The sequence below is a fragment of the Castor canadensis genome, chromosome 9 (genome assembly GCF_047511655.1).
Source record: "Castor canadensis chromosome 9, mCasCan1.hap1v2, whole genome shotgun sequence".
In the NCBI taxonomy this organism is placed as follows: Eukaryota; Metazoa; Chordata; class Mammalia; order Rodentia; family Castoridae; genus Castor; species Castor canadensis.
Genome location: NC_133394.1, coordinates 74,065,607 through 74,084,501, shown reverse-complemented (window position 1 = coordinate 74,084,501; position 18,895 = coordinate 74,065,607). Strand labels below are relative to the sequence as shown.

Below are 18,895 nucleotides of genomic sequence, written 5' to 3'. Positions count from 1 at the left end.
ATGTTAGAACTTCACTACCTTTTGGATTTTAACATTTATCATAAGCTTTAAACACACATTTCATTTTTCAGCTGTGCCACACTTATACTGTTATCACTTTTAATGTCAAACCTTCATTGCATTGGTTATCTTACATTGAATAGTGAAGAATTTTAGAGATTTATTGTATTTTTATTAAAGAGAATTTAATTTTCTTTAACAATTAAAGAATTAATTCAGCTGATTTTCAGTCCTGAATGTTGGCTAGAAATCTTCAGAAGTCCAGCGGCAACTGTACACATTTTAAAATTCTGACCTACAGCAAAAACAATCCAAGTTAAATAAAAGAAAATGAAGTAGGGCGTAGTGGCGAATGCCTGTGACTCCAACTCTCAGGAGGCCGGAAGATTCGGGTTCTGGGCAGGATGAGCTACATAACAAGATGTTGTCTCAAAAGCCAAGAGGGAGGGAAGAAAGAAGGGAGATGGAGAGAGGAAAACTATTAAAGTTACATTTAAAATGAATATTTGAGGATGAATAATATTGATTGCATTGCTCTTGATAATCTCAAAAGTTCATCGAACTAATGTCAGAGAAATAGTGCTTATTGACTGCGTTAATAAGTGAAAAAATAAGATGAACATATTATGAATATTAAGGCAAACCAAAACAAATCAAAATAAATCCTTTAAAGAGAGCCAATTGTGTTATTGTCACCTGTGATTTATTTTCTGTATGGTAATAATCACATGGAGTTCATGTATGTAAAAGAGATCATTTCCACACATAACACATTTAGAGATATATTTCCTTAAAATTTCAAATATAAGTCTTCAGCAAGCACAAAAAATGAACTTGTGCATTAAATATCATAAAAATTAAGAAAACATTCTCAGATAATTGGTCTTATGTTGTGACTGTGTGTGAGAGTGCCCATGTACAAACACTTACTGACAGACAGAAAACTACAACTGCTTTCATTTTTATTACATTGCATGAAGTTTTAACTGTCCTTGAACATTTGTCATGATACGGTTGTCACTAGAGAGAGTCAAAGTTCTTTTATATTGAAGAAAATCTTCAGTGTATGGATACTCTTTCAAGAATCTTTCTTCAATATTTATTGAACAAGGCACTGGGAAAACATTGAAGATCAACACAACTCTCCTTCACCTTTTACAAATCTAGAAATTTTGAGTGATAAGATTTGTAATAAACTATTAGTGATTAATGTTTAATTATACTATTCTGTCTTGCTATGTATGATCTAATTTAGTAACTTAAATTTTCCACGTATTTGAAACGGTAATTGTGGGTCATATTTCTACTGCACTTCTGGATGATACCCACTGATTCAGACTTAGTTTCTAGTTCTTTTTCTGTTTTGAGTCGATAGCACATGATCTTTCAGTAAATACAGCTTACACTATATCTATTATGATAAAACTTTAATCCTGAAGGTATAAAGGAACATCCATATTGCTAACAATCACTTCTAAATATTCGCACTAAAATATTAATGCCTAGTGCAGAAATACATTGTAGGTTTTAAATCCTTTCCCAGCACTAAAGAATATAAAACTCTCCAACTGCCAACTAAGTCCCTCATTTTTGTTTCTCAGCATCAAAAATGTAAAGCCATAGGTGTCACTATCTACTCTCAGACCTGTGTTAATAAATAGTTAACTGATCTATTGTCAAAGAAATAGCGATGGCTTTCCATTAATGGATAATTATTAAGAGTATGTCATGTGTAGATGCATCAGTATTATTTATGAAATTATGAATTATGATAGAACATACAATTTTTCTGATATAAATTGTACATGAGCTCCAAGGAAAAGCAGTAATAGGCTCATTTAATAAAAGCAATAAGCCAATCAAGTTTTGGCATTTCAGCCCTTCTTTAACCTTGAGTCTTCTAATCCCTTTGGGCAATGAATTTCAAATGTTAATGAGAAAGAATAAGACAAGTTCACTGTAGTCCTAAACTACTTTAACTCTGATATAAAGAATGTGCTCAGGTGTTCTGAGGTAAAATTACCTCTTTTGCAAGTAATTAAAAATTTAAAAAATGGTCCAGTTAAAAATGCAGATGCTTCACATAAGGTGATAAAATGCATCTGTTTTGGACCCTCCAAGGCAGCTCTGTTAGGACAAGAGTTTGAGCTGCCGAAGTGGATGCCTGAGGATGCTGCTTTGTTCATCACTGATTTATTGGTTAGGAAGTGGCACCTGTAATTCAAAATTTCCCCCAGTAAAGATTGATATTCACTGTTCATTAGGCTGTGATTAATATTTAGGAGACTCTCAACTTTCATGCCTGCTTAGCATAGCAAAATTCTGCACAGTACTAGGTTTGATCGTGTGTCTAATATTTATCAGGATGCAGAAAGCAAAGTGCAGACTGAGAAATTAATATACTCAGACTCACAACTTTTACTAGAAAATTATGCCAACAGAAAAGTGTGTTTGCCCTGCATGGTATTCTGTAGGCAGATTTCTCAGATTTGTGTGGGGAGTAACAGCAGTTTTTTTGTTTCCTAATTTTTTTCTGAATTTTTAATCAATGGAGTTTATTGTGAAGTTTGTAAGAAGGTTCAGCTTTATGAGTTTTATACTTTACAATGTGATCTGAAATAGTTCATAGGCAGAGGCTTGTTGTTTTAGAGGAAGTAGGGCTTTCATTCCAGGTCACCATGTTTAGTGGCCCAGTTTTTCAGTGTAACACACCTATGTGAACATGACTTTATGTGAAGTCCTTGACTTCCAAAAGCTTCAATTTCTGCACTGGCCAGGAAGAGAACAGAAGTTTTGTCTAGCTTTGAAAATGAGAAAAAAAATCCTGCTCATTACCATACAAAACATTGGCAGTTTACAGGTTAAGGAGAATTATTTTCCCATTATGAATTAAAGAAAGTATTTTATTTGGAACAACAAATCATTACAGAAACAAAAACAAACTTATCATGAACTTTTTTGTGTCGCTTGCATTTCTACAACATTAAAAACACACATATGGTAGTAACAGAGATGATGGTGTCTGTCCCAAGGCCACGTCTGGGAAGTTTGGTCCTCCATTTGGAAACATTCTGAGCTGGAGCATATTGGGAAGCCTACTATCAGTGAGGTGTGATCTCAGAAGGGACTGTGGGACCCCAGGCTCTCTGTCTTCCTATTTTGGCTTGTGATTGCCCCCTTCCACTCCCAATCCTGACACAGTAAGGATTGTTACTTGTGAGGCCACCACCAGAGGCAAAACCCAGTGAGACTGCTCAATCTCGAACTCTCAGCCTCCCTAATTGTGAGCTAAATAAGCTTTTCTTTATAAAGTATTCTGCCTCAAGTGTTTTGTTATAGCAATAAAAAGTGGAGTCATACAGGCTATATTTTTCCATTCATGAATACTAGAGAGATCACATTACAATAAAACTTTTCGTTTTAATTCTTGCTCCCACTTTTACCCTCAGTTCAGACCTTATCCAATAAATGAATCACTCTCACACTGTTAAGGAATAAAAAACCTAACTTGCTCCACTTTCTTTTATTGTATTTTTTTCTTTCAAGATAGGGTCTCACTCTGCTGCTCAGGTTGATGTCTGAGTGATGGGTTCCAGGGATCCCTCTGTCCCACTGCACCCCCAGTAGCTAGGACTACAGGCATCCCAACTACTTGGCTCTCACAGCACTATCTTTGAGACTTTACCCCAGAACTTACTGAGAATATGGTGAGGTAGTCTATAGTATACTAAGTGAACATGAGCTCTGAATAGATGACTGAATTTGAAACAAACACCTGTCTTAATCAATAATTGTTTTCTTTTTGTTTTTGTGGTACTGGGGTTTGAATTCAGAGCCTTGTGCTTGCTTGATAAGCACTCTAAAACTTGAGTCCTGCTCTTAACCCAAGAATTGTTTCCTTAAGTTACAGAATGTGTTGGACCTGACTTTAGGACCTGGATTTTTAGGTCTCCAGACACTGGCAATCAATGTTTGAATCAGGACAATTCAGCATCCTTGCAAAGGATGCCATTGTGAAGGTAAGGAAAGGAACAGATGTTGAACAAGAAAGAGCCCATCCCCAGAGTGGGCTGCTCACTTATTAAAACTGAGTAATAAATGGTTGCCCCATTACTCAGATAGTCCTAAGAGGGTGTTCACACATCTCATGAAACTGACTTTGATCACCGCCTCCTCACAGTGCCTGCCACTTATTCCATTCCCATTCTGTTTTCAGGGTCATCACATGATACACTACTAAAGGAATCTCATGATTGCAATTAATGTTCTATATAAATTTGCCATGGTCAATGTTAAGAGCACTGTCCTAATGTGGTCACAGGTACCCCAAATATTGAAGTGGAATAACCTCCTATAGGGTTTGCAGAATAACAAATATCTTATTCCCTGGGTATTGATATAGAACTGCTCATCCCTATTGCCCTCAGAGCATCTCATCTATACAGTTATGCTTACTGCTCCTTTTAGTGTTTTCCCACATAAGTTCATTCCCTACATCACTAGTCAGGAAGGGGCCAGACACCACCACTGCATTCCCAGCTGCCTTATACCCCATTGTCTGTATGTCCCGAGGTTTTAGCACCAATCCTTCCACACATATCAATGGATTGAAATGGAAACTGTTGAGTAGATGTTCGGTATGTTTGTGTTAATGGATTAACCAGATATTGTACCCTGTTATAAAAAATCATGTTGCTGCAGTACACACCTAAAACTAAAGCATTTCCCAATGCTTTTCTGATGCCCAAATTATTGAAACCATATACTTTGAAATAAAATTCCAGAGCAAAACAATTTGAACAGCTCTAGGACTTAATGGTATGGAGATTTTATCTACTTTGATTTTCTCAAAGTACGTATATTATCAAACGGTGAGTGCTTCATAACTAAGAGTGCAAAGGTTTACTAGGGTTATTAATATCTTTTCTTTGTCATATCATAAGTATATTTTCCCAACTGGAAATCTAAAAAAACTGAACAGATACTAAAATGACAATCCCTCCTCTACATATTCAATGTGTAAATGTACAATACATATGCCATTGCAAAGATATCTTTGATTCTGTTGTCACTGACATAGAGGTGTTATATGCACAAACCATAATTCACTGGTGTATGAATTCTGTTATATTTAGTTATTTTCTCTCATTCCTGACTGAACCTTATAAGAAAATACTGCTTTCTATTCCTAGTCAAGTGCCAGAGATTTAGTTTTTATCCAAACATTGCAAAAATAGCTCAATAAAACATGTCACTTCATAAAGGCAGGCCACATTCATATTTGGGAGAGGCAGAGCATAAAGAACTAGAATTGCCACATTTCCTAAAGGTTTATAACTAGAACAAGAACAATTTCCGAGTAATCACAGTGAATGCTTAGAGGTGTTTGTGAAATGATCAAACTTTGAAGTTTCCTGTTTTCAAAGCATAAGTTGAAAAGAGTTAAAATAAACAACATGACACCCTTCTACCTCACTTTTGTAGGTATAGTATAGAAATTTTGCATTAAAGGTTACTTTATTGCTTTCCCAACTTTCATCTTCAGATTTTTCTTAAAAAATAAAACATATTTCTGAAAACTGACTCCCATATTTTTTCTCCTCTCTGATGTCCTATTGCCCCAATATGATTCTTCCAGGGGAAAACTGAGAAACAAATGTGTAATTTAATTGTAGTACGTCTAAACTGCCCAATTGTTGACTTCTAGTAAGTAGGACATATAGAAAAGTCATATTTATTAGTTCTGTGCACATATTATATACTAGATTTATTTCAAATAGTAGAGCCCTCCACTTCCTTTTGAAGCTCTTAAGAGTATAAGACATAAAATAGACATTTATGCCTTAAGATAACTTTTAAGACTGGTTGTTCTTCCTAAGTTAGGTTTGGATAAATAATGTAAACATCTAAAATGATCGGCCTCCTCATTCTGATCCATGTTTTTGGTAAGATCAAAATGACACAGCAGAAATGGATAAGTGAGTAGGGGATAGTTTATAAGTACAGAGGTGGGGACAAGAAAAGAAAGAAGAAAGGCAAATTAAAATCTATTACTCAATCAACAAGTGCTGCCAGATGTCCTCTTTAGACCCATAGGAAGAATAATGGCTGAAAAAATTCTGTGAGAAACCAGGTTTGGCCCAAGTTGGGTTCTAGACTATGTGACTAAATTCAATAACTACAACCAATTTTGCTCAGTATACTGTGTCAACCTCATGAAGGAAACAAATGGTCTCTGTTTTCTTTTTGTTTCCATTAATAAAGTTTTTTTTTTCATTTTAATTTGCATATAGTCATTGTATGGGGAGATTCGCTGTGCCAATTCCCAGGAGCCTTACATTGTACATTGGTTTCTGTCTTTAATGAAAATTGTACTCAGCTTAAGTACCAGGTGCATAAAATCATGCTCCTTACTTTCAAAAAAATGTTAAGGAACGTCTGCAAAGATAAAAGAATGGATAGATGTAGTTGCACCCCTGTTTCAGGTACTGAGTTACATTTTTGTTGTTCCAGGCTTTCATTTAAAAGAGTTTATATTTTCCTGCATCCCAGAGGAAAGGGGCAAATTATAATTGAAATAACTAGAGGAGAGCACAATAAAGGAAGGGGCTGCTTACAAAGTAAATTGGTCAGACCGGACAGTGCAGTAATTAGGGCAGCACAGCAATACAGTTGTCACCACTGCCAAAGCCCTGGAAGGACAATGTTATGTGGACATCTGTGTGTTTTATGTGGATCTGATAGCTTTGATCATAAGAAGCAGCCAGTGGTCATCCACAGATCAACAGGTAAGGAGCTGGTGGTGGAGGCTACAGACTCTGGACTTATTCCTTCCTACAGCCTTTAATCAGGTTCTGGTTGGCCAAACCAACCTTGACTATAAAAAACCACACCCACTCCTGCCATCCTCTCTGTTTGAGCAACCAACCAATCCATTAACTGAGTGCACACATCATTAAGTGATTAACTAAAATCTGATGGGTCACACTATGGATAATTACAATTATCACACAGTAGAACAAACATACACAGAAGGACATGAACACATTCTTAAAATATAAAGTTGAAAACAGAAAGTAAACAGTGTGATTACTTATATGCCATATTGCCATTTAATTAAAAATGTAAAACCCCTAATATCCAGTTGGTAAGAACAACACAAAAGAAAAAGGACACATTAAACACATGAGGGGTACTGACTTGTCTGGAGACAAGATATAAGGTGAAAGAAGGATTGAAAGAATTAATAAACTATCAAAGGCAGAGGGATTTTGTACAATTTAGTAATTATAATGTACTGAGAAATATGAGGTATGATCAATTGACTCAGTCCTCTTTGCTTTCTGTTTTCACCATCACACAAAAACAGTGGTTAGCAGGAGGATGGAGCGGCATTGGAAGGGTGCCGAAGCTTCAAAAGGGAAAGTTTTTTTTAAGATTTGTAACTTTTCTATGTAGGCATTTAACCATGTGAATTGCTTACCCATTCAACAAGTTTTGTTCTAGGCAACAAGGGCAGAGGAAAATCATTAGGTGACATTTTCCTTGAATAAAGTATAAATATCTGAATTTTACATAGTATATACATATGTTTGCAAGCATACACAACTGTACATATGCACACATGTGTACTCAATTCACTGTTATAGACTTAAACTATTTTGCTGTGTTTTGCCCAAACAGAAAAAATAGTAGAACAGAAAAAGATTTCAGAAGCAGACTCATGCCATATGTGGAAAATTAACCTATAAAGGTGCTATTTCACATTAGTGGGGAAGATATCAGCTATATGGTTATATACCTCACTTTTATACAAAATAGTATCTGAATAGGTAAAGGAATTGAAGCTAAAAATAAGATGATTTGGGCTGGAGTGTGGCTCAAGAAGTTGTAGACCACCTGCCAAGCAAACATGAGGCCCTGAGTTCAAATCCTAGTACTACAAAAAAAATTAAAAATTGGTATTGAACAAAAGTACTATAAAATTATTGAAAGAAGCAAAAATAAATCTTGTGAAGATTGTATATCAAGTAAGATTCAATGTTCTATAAAGAGTAAAACTTGATGATGGTGTTATAAAATGTTTAATTCAGCCTGCTAAATTAGAGAAGAGATGGAAGAAAACGGTCAATATTCTTCCTTTATTATGAATCACTAAAAGACAAAATTTTAGAAAATAACTGAAAAGTAAAGTTAATGACTAAATAAATGAATGGGTAGTCCTCACATGAGGGGGAATTAGTAGCCTGCAAATATCAAAAGATTACTATACATAATTAGGTGAATGCTAATTAAAACCAAAAAATGAGATATTATTCACAACCATGATAAAAGATGTTAGGATGCAAGATCAGTAATAATGCATACAAATCTGTCCTCTTAGATACTATTGGTAAAAACTTGATTGTCTTAGAATATTTTAGAGGATAATTTGACATTGTCTCTTTTTAGTTTTTTGGCAGTACTTGGCTTTGAACTCACAGCTGTGTGCTTACTAGGCAGGTGCACTCCTACTTGAGGTATATGCCCAAGGCCTATTTTTTCATTAGTTTTTTAAGACAGAAACTTACTTTTATGCCTAGACCATTATCCTGCTATTTTATGCTTCCTATGCAGCTGGAATTACAGTACACACCACCACACCCAGCCATTGGTTGAGATGGAGTCTTATAAACTTTTCCCAGGTGGGCTCAAACCATGATCTTCCTGATCCAAACCTCCTGAGTAGCTAGGGTTACAGGCTTAAGCTAACGTAATTAGCTGGCATTATCTCTTAAAAGTTAAATTATGATATTGCTTTAATGAAGCAATATTGTCTCTTAGTGTCTTCCCTTTATAAATGCTCATGACTGACTACAAAGTAACATACACAAGAGTATTCACTGTAACACTGATTGCAAAAAAAAATTAAGAAGTATCTAAATGCCAAACAGCACAGGAAGGCATAATTCAACTATGAAGCACCTGCCAAATAAAATTCCACACTGAACTTATAAAAGTGATAGTGCAGCATACAGTGAGAGTTGAAAGATTGCTGATTTAAAAAAAGAACATTTGAGATTAAAAAGAACACTATATAATTGAATGTACTTACATGTAATTGCTTCAATAAATGATCTTAAAGGTTATTGAACAATATGTTCTATCCTTTAAAAAATAAGTCTGAGACCTTATAAAGGGAGAGTTTACTTAAAATATACATTTCTGAATGGTTTGCATATTGAATATATGCAAATGTAAACAAAATATTCAACTCCTTATTTTACATAAAAAGAAACTACAAGTTGGGAGACACCAATCAAATATCACAAATTAGGAATACATGCTAAAAAGCATTCAGTGAAACTGACAAGTTACTTACATGTAAAAATAATTAGTAATAACAACAAAGGGCCTTTCTCTTATTTCTGTCCTATGTGATACTTATTCACTCTCTGATTAACTATCCTGAACAAATAATAACAAATATGGATAAAATTTTATGCATACATTCATAATATTATTACATATAGTAGTAAAATTTATAAGAAATTTAAAAGTCAAGATGTAAGTGAATATTTATACAAATGATGTGACAGAATACATGTTAAAAAGATGTTTATAAAACATTAATTTTAATTAATGCCTACTCAATAAAGTTGCCAGAATATAGAATATCATGTGAATAGTGTAATTAAACCATTAAAAATAAAACAAACAAAAAAGTCTGTGCATGGAATGCAGAGATAAAAAATCACAGTTTAACTGTGATCAGGTGAGGAGACTTGATTAAACTTACTTTGTCATGTTTTGTTTTGCATAATTTTATAACCGTTTTCAATGAGTAGAGTATACTTCTATAATAAGAGAATATATAGAGATCAACACATAGACAGATGATGAAACACTGAGAGAAATATACAAATAAATTTTAAATAAAATGTGAGTATCTCATGATAATCACTAATCATTTTAGTCTTCAATTTGCATTTCTATGAATGGAGATAAATGCACAGACTCTTCGTGACTCTTCAATAAAATGATTCATTCACAGACAAATGCACTGAATTATTTTTGAATACCAGAATGTGTTTGGATAGTAAGTTAAGTGGAAAAGACTTTTGTAAGTACAAAGATTACTTCTACCATAAATGAATCAACAAAGGTGAGAACTGTGATAAACTAACAGTATGGGTAAAAAAGGTATGACAACTAAATTCTAGAAAGAGAAGCAATTCAGAGTAATAACATCTGTAATATCAGTAAAGAATTTCCATACTAGATGGAAACTAGAAATTTTCCAGGAGAAAATGCTTGTAGTTGTGGTTCCTATAGACAGCAGTGTACAACAGCAAAGTACTCACAGCAGATGACAAGCAGAAATGCTACTCCTCTCACCATGTCACCTACGCCAGTCAGACATAGTTTTAACCATTCTTTAAACTATTCTCTTTTTTAAAATCTGCCTTGAGATTCAAGCTGTACTAACGTATTTTTTTTCATAACTCCTATAATCATAAATATATTTCCTCCCGCTCCCCTAGTGGTGTTTTAAGACAGGGTGTCAAGATATAGCCTAGGCTGGCCTCAAACTTGTAATCCTCTAGCCTCTGTCTCCCAAGTGCTGGAATTACAGGTGTGCCCCCCAAGCCTGGCTAAAATGATACCTTTGATAATTGCCTTTACTTTCATTTTTAACAATGTTTAAAGAATTTTTGTTTTAAAATTTTTCATGTGCAAATTAGTGACTGAATGTTAGAATTTAAAATCAAATGTGATGCTATTGTAAATCTCCAAAAATGTATATTTATTTCAGAGATTGAACCAAGCACACCAACTACAGAAGCAAGGACAGACATGAAGGAAGGATTGAAATTAAAATTCTGTTTGAAAACTTAGTCTTGGTAAATTCAGTACCCATCCCTGGTGACTTCTTTTTTAATTGGCACACTCATACAATAAACGCTGTGAGTTGTTATGAAGAAGAAAATAAAAACAAGAACAACCAAAGTGTCCTGATATTAACATTGTAAGTCTTCCCAAACACTGTAATTTCTTTTTTTAAATTTCTGTTTCTGTAATGGTGATTATGTTAGCTAATTCCCAGAATTCTCTGAGGATAAATTACTTTTAAGAATGTCAGTGCTTTAAAATATGAAATTCCCAAGAATGATGAAGTACATACAACAAGCACTTCTATAATAATGAAGTAAAAATTGGTTGCTGTTTAATTAGACGGACTTCATATTTCTGCACCCTTTTAAAATACTAACAAATGCTAATTAATTTAGAATTCAATAGACAGTTTTTTTCTTAATTTGTACCTCAACTCAGAATTCTTATAATTATCTTATGTACTCTTCACTAGTTAAATGACTTTTTAAGTGATCTCCTACTTCTACATGAAATGAGTCAAATAAGAAGAGAGAAAAGGCATAAGGGACTGTTGCTGAAGGAGTCACTTCTGGGGACAGCCTGGCAGAGAAGGGAATGAACACATGTACACACATATCCTCTTCATAAAATACAGCATTCACATCAAAGGGCATATATGAACAAATTATATGCAAAATTATGTGCAAAATTTACTTTTAGCATTAGTTCAAATAAAAATTACTGTTTTCAGCAATACTACAAGTTATCACTAATAACTTAAAACTTTATAATGCATAGTCATCTCTTTAGACTGCCTCCTCCTTGAAGGATCTAGAGTTGAACCTTCTGTGGTTTATTTTCAGGCTGTATTCATAGCATCTATGGATTGTATGATTTATTTTGCTATGAATAGACGTGGGGTTCAGTACAATTTATCTCTGTTAGGAAAAAGTGGTTCATTACAGTTCTTTTCTAATTCTAGAATGTGTCTTGAGCTGGCCTTGCATTTGCTACAATGTGCAAAGGACCCTATGCTGCTAGGTCATTCAACTGAACCTGTTCTAATACTCCTCCATGTCAGTCACTTCCCCCTTCAAAAAACGCTTAAAGGCTTAGGATCAAATCATATTATCTGTCTGCTATGCAAGCACAGGAAAATGATTTAGCCCTTTGAACTCATACATTTTTCTAAAAAATAGGAATTATCACTTAATTAATAAAGGAACTATTAGTAATAATTCAAATGACACTCAAAATATTGAATCATGTGATTGTAGCTTTAAATGTATCAACACCATTGATAAAGCACAGCCATGTATCTTAATTCTTTTTGGTAGATTTTTCTGGTTTTTAAGACATGGAGGAGGTAGATATTCCTGCTGTCTTCACAAAACTAATGAAGTTTAGTTTTCTATGAAAAACAAGAAGAAATTTCTAAAAACTAACAAATTTGATGAATTAACAAACTTTTAAAACTGAGAGGAACTACCAATTGTTCTAGAAGATCTGACTTAATTTAACACTACTGAAATGATGTATCAGAAGTATAGACAGGTACAGTGGTTCACTGCTTTAATCCCACTTATACAGGAGGCAGAGATAAGAGGACTGCAATCAGAGGCTTGCCCAAGAAAAAAACATGAGATTATCTAAATGATAAGTAAAACAAAATGGGCTGGGGTTATGGCACAAGTGGAACAGTACTTGCCTAGCAGGCTTGAGGCCCTGAATTCAAATCCCAGTACCACCAAAGAAAGAAAAGTACACTAGTTTATTGCACTTCTTTCCTGGGAGATTCTCCAGAAATTTTCTTGCTTGTATCTAGGCATAGTTGCTGATCTATGCTTAAAAATAGAATTCCTTCTATCTACTTGTCTCTTTATGAGAAAAACAGGATTATGCATGTCTTCTCCAGCAATAGGATTAATAACACTCGCTTTTGAGCCAAGACATACTTGAATTAACTCCCAACACCGTTCTCCTTCATCCTATTCTCCCTCCATTCCTGGAGTAGTTTCAACAGGTATCATTTTACCAATTACATACACATGCACACAATATTTGTACTATTTTCACCTTCCCACACCCTTTACCCACAGCCTCCCCCTCCAGGTAGGCCCTGCTCTGCCCTTCTGTACTCTGATTTTGTAAATGAAAAAAATGATGACTTTTTGCTTGTTTAAGATACTACACAGGAAGTTTCCTTGTTACATTTCCATATACATATGCATCATGACCCAAATTGGTTCATAACCTCTATTTTTTCTTCTTTCTACCTTAGTCCCATTCTTATAGGTTAAAAATTCTATATTGATACTTGTATAGAGAATACATCAACCATATTTACAATCTTAACTTCCTTCTTTTACCCTCCTCCACTTGTATGTGACTTCCCTTTAGTGTAACTTATTTTTCATAATATTGCTGTATTTGTATTAAGTCTATATTCCACATACGAGCCAAAACATGCAGCTTTTGGCCTTCTGAACCTGGCTAACTTCAATTAGATCATGTTCTCCAGTTCCATCCATTTACTGCAAAGGACAAAATTTCATTATTCTTTGTGGCTGAATAAAATTTCATTGTATATAAATATCACATTTTCTTAATCCATTCATCAGTAGTGGGGAACTTGGCTGCTTCCATAGCTTAGCTATTGTGAATAATGCTGCAATAAATGTGGGTGTGCAGGTGCCTTTGTTATAACCTGACTTACATTCCTTTGGGTATATCCCAAAGATGAGGAGTGGAATTGCTGGATCATACAGCTAGTCTGTTTTTAGCTTTTTGAGGAGCCTCCATGCTGTTTTCTATAGTGGTTGTACTACTTTACATTCCCATCAGCAGTGTATGAGGGTTCCTAGTTCCTTGTATCCTTGCTAACATTTGTTGTTGGTGGTGTTCTTGATGGTAGCTATTCTAAAAGGAGTGAGGTGGAATCGTAATGTGGTCTTGATTTGCACTTCCATTATGGCCAGGGATGGTGAGCATTTCCTCATGTGTATTTTAGTCATTTGGACTTCTTCCTTTGAGAAAGCTCTGTTCAGTTCATTTGTCCATTTCTTCATTGACAGAGCATTGATTGTGGGGAGTTTCATTTTTTGAACTCCCTATATATTGTGGCTATTAATCCCTAGTCAGACAAAGATTTTCTCCCATTCTGTGGGAAGCCTTTTCAATTTAAATACCATTTCTTTCATTTTGCAGAAGCTTTTTAATTTCATGTAGTCCCATTTGTCAATCTTTATTCTTTGTTGCTGAGCCATGTGAGTTCTATTTAGGAAATCATTGCCCATGCCTATTAATTCCAATGTATTTCCTGCTCTTTCCTGCACTAGCTTCAAGGTTTCAGATCTTATATTAAAGCCGTTAACACACTTTGAGTTGAAACTTGTACAGGGTGAAAGACATGGATCTAGTTACAGTTTTCTGCATGCAGATACCCAGTTTTACCAGCAACATTTGTTAAAGAGGCTGTCTTTTCTACATCATATGTTTTTGGAGCCTTTGTCAAAAATCAGGTGGACATAGCTGCATGGATTCATATCTGGGTCCTCTAGTCTGTTTCACTGGTCTTCATATCTATTTTTATTGCTTCCTTTTAAAAGTAGATTTGCAGTATTACTTAATGACCTCAGGAGGTACTGTGGTGGAATCGAACTCAGGACTTCACACAGATGGAAGAGAGTGGCAGAAAGAACTCTGCAGAGCTTAGCAGAAGATGGACATCACTCACTCCAGCAACTCTGTAGCCTGGTCTTCTAGACATGCCTGGCCCTCCTCCCTGGGCCATGTTAGCATTGGCCAGGAGCCCCCTTGTCATCAGGTGCTTTTGCACATAAGCTGGACTGATAGCATAAGGTACCTGCCTCTCTTTCACCTATGAAATGGATTTCTGCAGTGAGAAAAGGTAGCTCAGCAGGGGTTTCCTGGGAAATATGGAGAGGCAAGTGAGAATGCAGCTGACCTTAGAAAAAGTGAAAATTAAGCAAAAGAATACGCTCTTCCAGAGTCCTCATATGAAACTCTTGGTCTAGAACTATGAAAAATTAAAGGTTTACAAAGATCTAAGGTACAGAGGAGATTCAAGAAAGCCATGCACAAAAAGGAAAGGATAGGTGCCCAAGATGGCTTGAGAAGATTCTAAGCTTTGCCTCTCATGGATACTCAGAATGGATGTAAGTGGGGAGCCAAAGGGAAGGAGGAGTTTGAAACTCCCTCCATAGCAGGGGAAGGAGCACTCAGCATAGACCTGCAAAGACCAGGTAAGTTCTTCATTATCAATAATTAATATAGAAATAGAGAATATAGAAAAGTTCCATAAACTACAAGCTGACTTTAAGCTAAAAGAACATAGGTTTAAGAGACAATATATAACAAAGAACCAAATATCTACAAAAGTACTTTCAGAAAAGTAGCCACAGAACACTAATTATAACCACACAATGCAACAACAAACTGAGTTATGTGTGTGAGTCAAGAATCTGATATCCAGTGAGTCTCCATTATAAGATTTAAAATGTTGAATTTTAAACAAAAAATATCAGAGGCATATAAAGACACAAAGAAAGCATGGCCCACACTCACAAAAGAAAATGAAATTAGCAAAAGTTGTTCTTCAGGAAGAACAGACATGGCCTTATTAGATAGAGGTTTCAACTCAACTGTCTTAAGTTGAAAATATAGACAAAGAATAAATAACTGAAGGAAACTAATAGAATGCTAAATGAACAAGTAGAAAACAGCAGAAAAGGGATAAAAATTGTGAAAAGAGGAAAAACAAATATCTTGTAGGTAAAAATTACAATAATAGGAGTGAAATATTCCTAGAAGATATGAGCATCAGGTTAGAGCAGGCAGAAAGAAAAATGAAATTACTCTGAAGATGAAAGGAGAAAAGTTAAGAAAAATAAGTAGAGGAACCTGAGAGAGAGAGGAGCAAGACAGAGAAGGAGTAGAAACTTCTCCATTAGAAAGAGTTTGGATAACAAAGAAGACACTACATACTAAAGTGCCAAAGAGAGGAAGAACACTGTGAACCACAAAAGAGTGACAGGACAACTGAAAAGTACCTGAAACAAAAAGACAACAGGGTAAGTCAAGAAACTATTAGGCTCCAGCCCCAGCTCCTCACACTGGGGAAGGAAAACTAAAACCTCTACTTAAATGTAAATCAGGTGGTCTTGACAGACTGGCAGACCTAATTGTGGGATAAGAACTACACTGCTCACATATCCTAATCTCAGTGCAGGAATTTAATGGGACAGTGACTTCCCCAGCACAACAGGCCAGCATCAGTCAACACAACCTTTCATTCTCCCTAACTCAGAGAGCAATGGGAAGACATCATTTTGAGAGAGGGCCTCCTGATCCACTCTGAGATACCTGTGGGGAGGAGGGCTTGGAAAGAAGGAGCAATAACTGCTCAGGGTATCCTAAGACACCTGGCTACAATGTATGAGAGGATACAGCCCCAAGAGGGTGGAGGAGAGGGAGAGGCTTTGAGTTGGCACAAGCAGAGAAAGTTAAAGAGAGCTGAGGAAGGGAAAAACACAGTATTGGTAGCCTGTGGCAAATTTCCAAAATGAGCATGTAGCCTTCACTGACAGACAGATTTGATTTCTGAGGACTTCAATATTGCACACTAAATCTAAGAGACACTTTTGGAGTCCAATCTCCAAACAACACTATTCCCAACCACCAATGCCAGAAAAATAAAATGACATCACCCCAACAATAAATTCTCAGTCCTTTTTCCCCCACTTTTCATCATTACAACTATAACCCTACCCTCAGCACCCATTATACTCACCCTAAACTAGGAATTTAGGTTAAACAGACCAAGAGCCTTCAAAGCCCTAAGCAAGTTAATAAACTTAATTCCTGTGAATAAGGACTGCACGACACCATCCTACATCTCATGAACGCAAATCAAATGCTTTTATTAAGCTAAGTCCTCACTAGATTGGTGGGATCCAAACCCATGAAATTTTAGTTAACAGCTAAATACCCTACACATCTGGCTTCAATCTACCTCTCCCGCCATCTAAGGAAAATAGGCAGGAGAGGCCCAGGTAGAATTGAAGGTGCTCTTCTGAATTTGCAATTCAAGGTGATTTATCACCTTGAGGCCTGGTAAAAAGAGGACTCAACCCCCGTCTTTAGATTTAAAGTCTAATGCTTGCTCAGCCATCTTACCTATGTTCATCAACCGTTGACTATTCTCAACAAACCATAAAGATATTGGCACCCTCTACTTAATATTTGGGGCCTGGGCAGGAATAGTAGGAACTGCTCTGAGCTTATTAATTCGTGCAGAATTAGGACAACCAGGAACCCTGTTAGGAGATGACCAGATCTATAATGTTATTGTCACATCCCATGCTTTCATAATAATCTTTTTCATTGTAACACCAATTCTCAGTGGCGGGTTTGGTAATTGGCTTGTGCCCTTAATAAGTGGAGCTCCTGATAGCATTCCCCTGGATAAATAACATAAGCTTCTGACTCCTCCCACTGTCCTTCCTTCTTCCATTAGTCTCCTCAATAGTAGAAGCTGGGGCAGGGACTGGATGAACTGTTTACCCTCCATTAGCAGGTAACTTAGCCAATGCAGGAGCATCAGTGGATCTTGCCATATTCTCCCTTCACTTAGCTGGTGTATCCTCAATCCTTGGCGCTATTAATTTTATTACAACAATTATTAATATAAAGCCTCCTGCAATATCACAATATCAAACACCATTATTCGTGTGATCAGTCCTAATTACTGCAGTTCTTCTCCTCTCTCTCCTTGTTCTAGCAGCTGGTATTATAATACTTTTAACCGACCATAATCTAAACACTACCTTCTTTGACCCTGCAGGAGGAGATCTTATTCTCTACCAACACCTATTCTGATTTTTTGGTTACCCTGAAGTATATATTCCAGGCTTCAGCATAATCTCTCACATCGTCACCTATTATTCTGGCAAAAAAGAACCATTAGGGTATATAGGAATAGTATGAGCTATAATGTCCATTGGCTTTCTAGGATTCATTGTATGAGCTCACATCACATGTTTACCGTTGGAATAAACATCAATACCTGAGCTTACTTCACATCTGCCACTATAATTATTGCAATCCCAACAGGTGTAAAAGTTTTCAGCTGAGTAGCCACACTTCTTGGGGGTAATATCAAATGATCTCCAGCCCTACTTTGAGCCCTAAGCTTCATTTCCCTTTTTACAGTAGGTGGACTCACAGGCATTCTATTATCCAACTCATCATTAGACATTATATTGCACGATACATACTATGTGGTAGCCCATTACCACTACGTTTTATCCATAGGAGCAGTGTTTGCAATTATAAGAGGGTTTGTTCACTGATTCCCATTATTCTCAGGCTATACGCTAGATCCCACATGAGCAAAAATTCACTATTATGTTTGTAAGGGTTAATCTGACCTTCTTCCCTCAACATTTCCTCGGACTACCTGGCATACCATGATGCTACTCTGATTACCCAGATGCCTATACAGCATGAAACACAGTATGATCAATAGGCTCTTTCATTTCCCTAACAGCAGTAATTATTATAGTCTTCATAATCCGAGAAGCATTTGCCTTAAAAGGGGAATTAGGAGCAGTTGAACTTACAACAACAAACCTAGAATGACTCTATGTATGTCCCCCACCATACCACACATTCAAAGAACCTACATATGTAAAAACTCAATAAGAAAGGAAGGAATCGAACCCCCTAGAACTAGTTTCAAGCCAGCTTCATATCCTATATGTCTTTCTTTTCATAAGATATTAGTAAAATAATTAGATAACTTTGTCAAAGTTAAATTACAGGCTAATCCCCTGTATATCTTTATGGCTCATCCCCTTCAACTAGGCCTACAAGATGCAACATCACCCATCATAGAAGAGCTACTAAGTTTCCATGAGGTATACACTGATAATTGTATACCTTATCAGCTCTCTAGTACTTTACGTCATCTCACTTATGCTTACCACTAAATTAACACATACTAACACAATAGATGCCC

At 35.9% G+C, this 18,895-nt stretch overlaps 1 protein-coding gene across 5 annotated transcripts in view; it reads right to left on the bottom strand.

Annotated features, from left to right (window-relative positions):
- Fstl5 (follistatin like 5) overlaps window positions 1-18,895 on the bottom strand; it is a 749,493-nt gene that overhangs the window by 3,202 nt on the left and 727,396 nt on the right. The window lies entirely within an intron of this gene.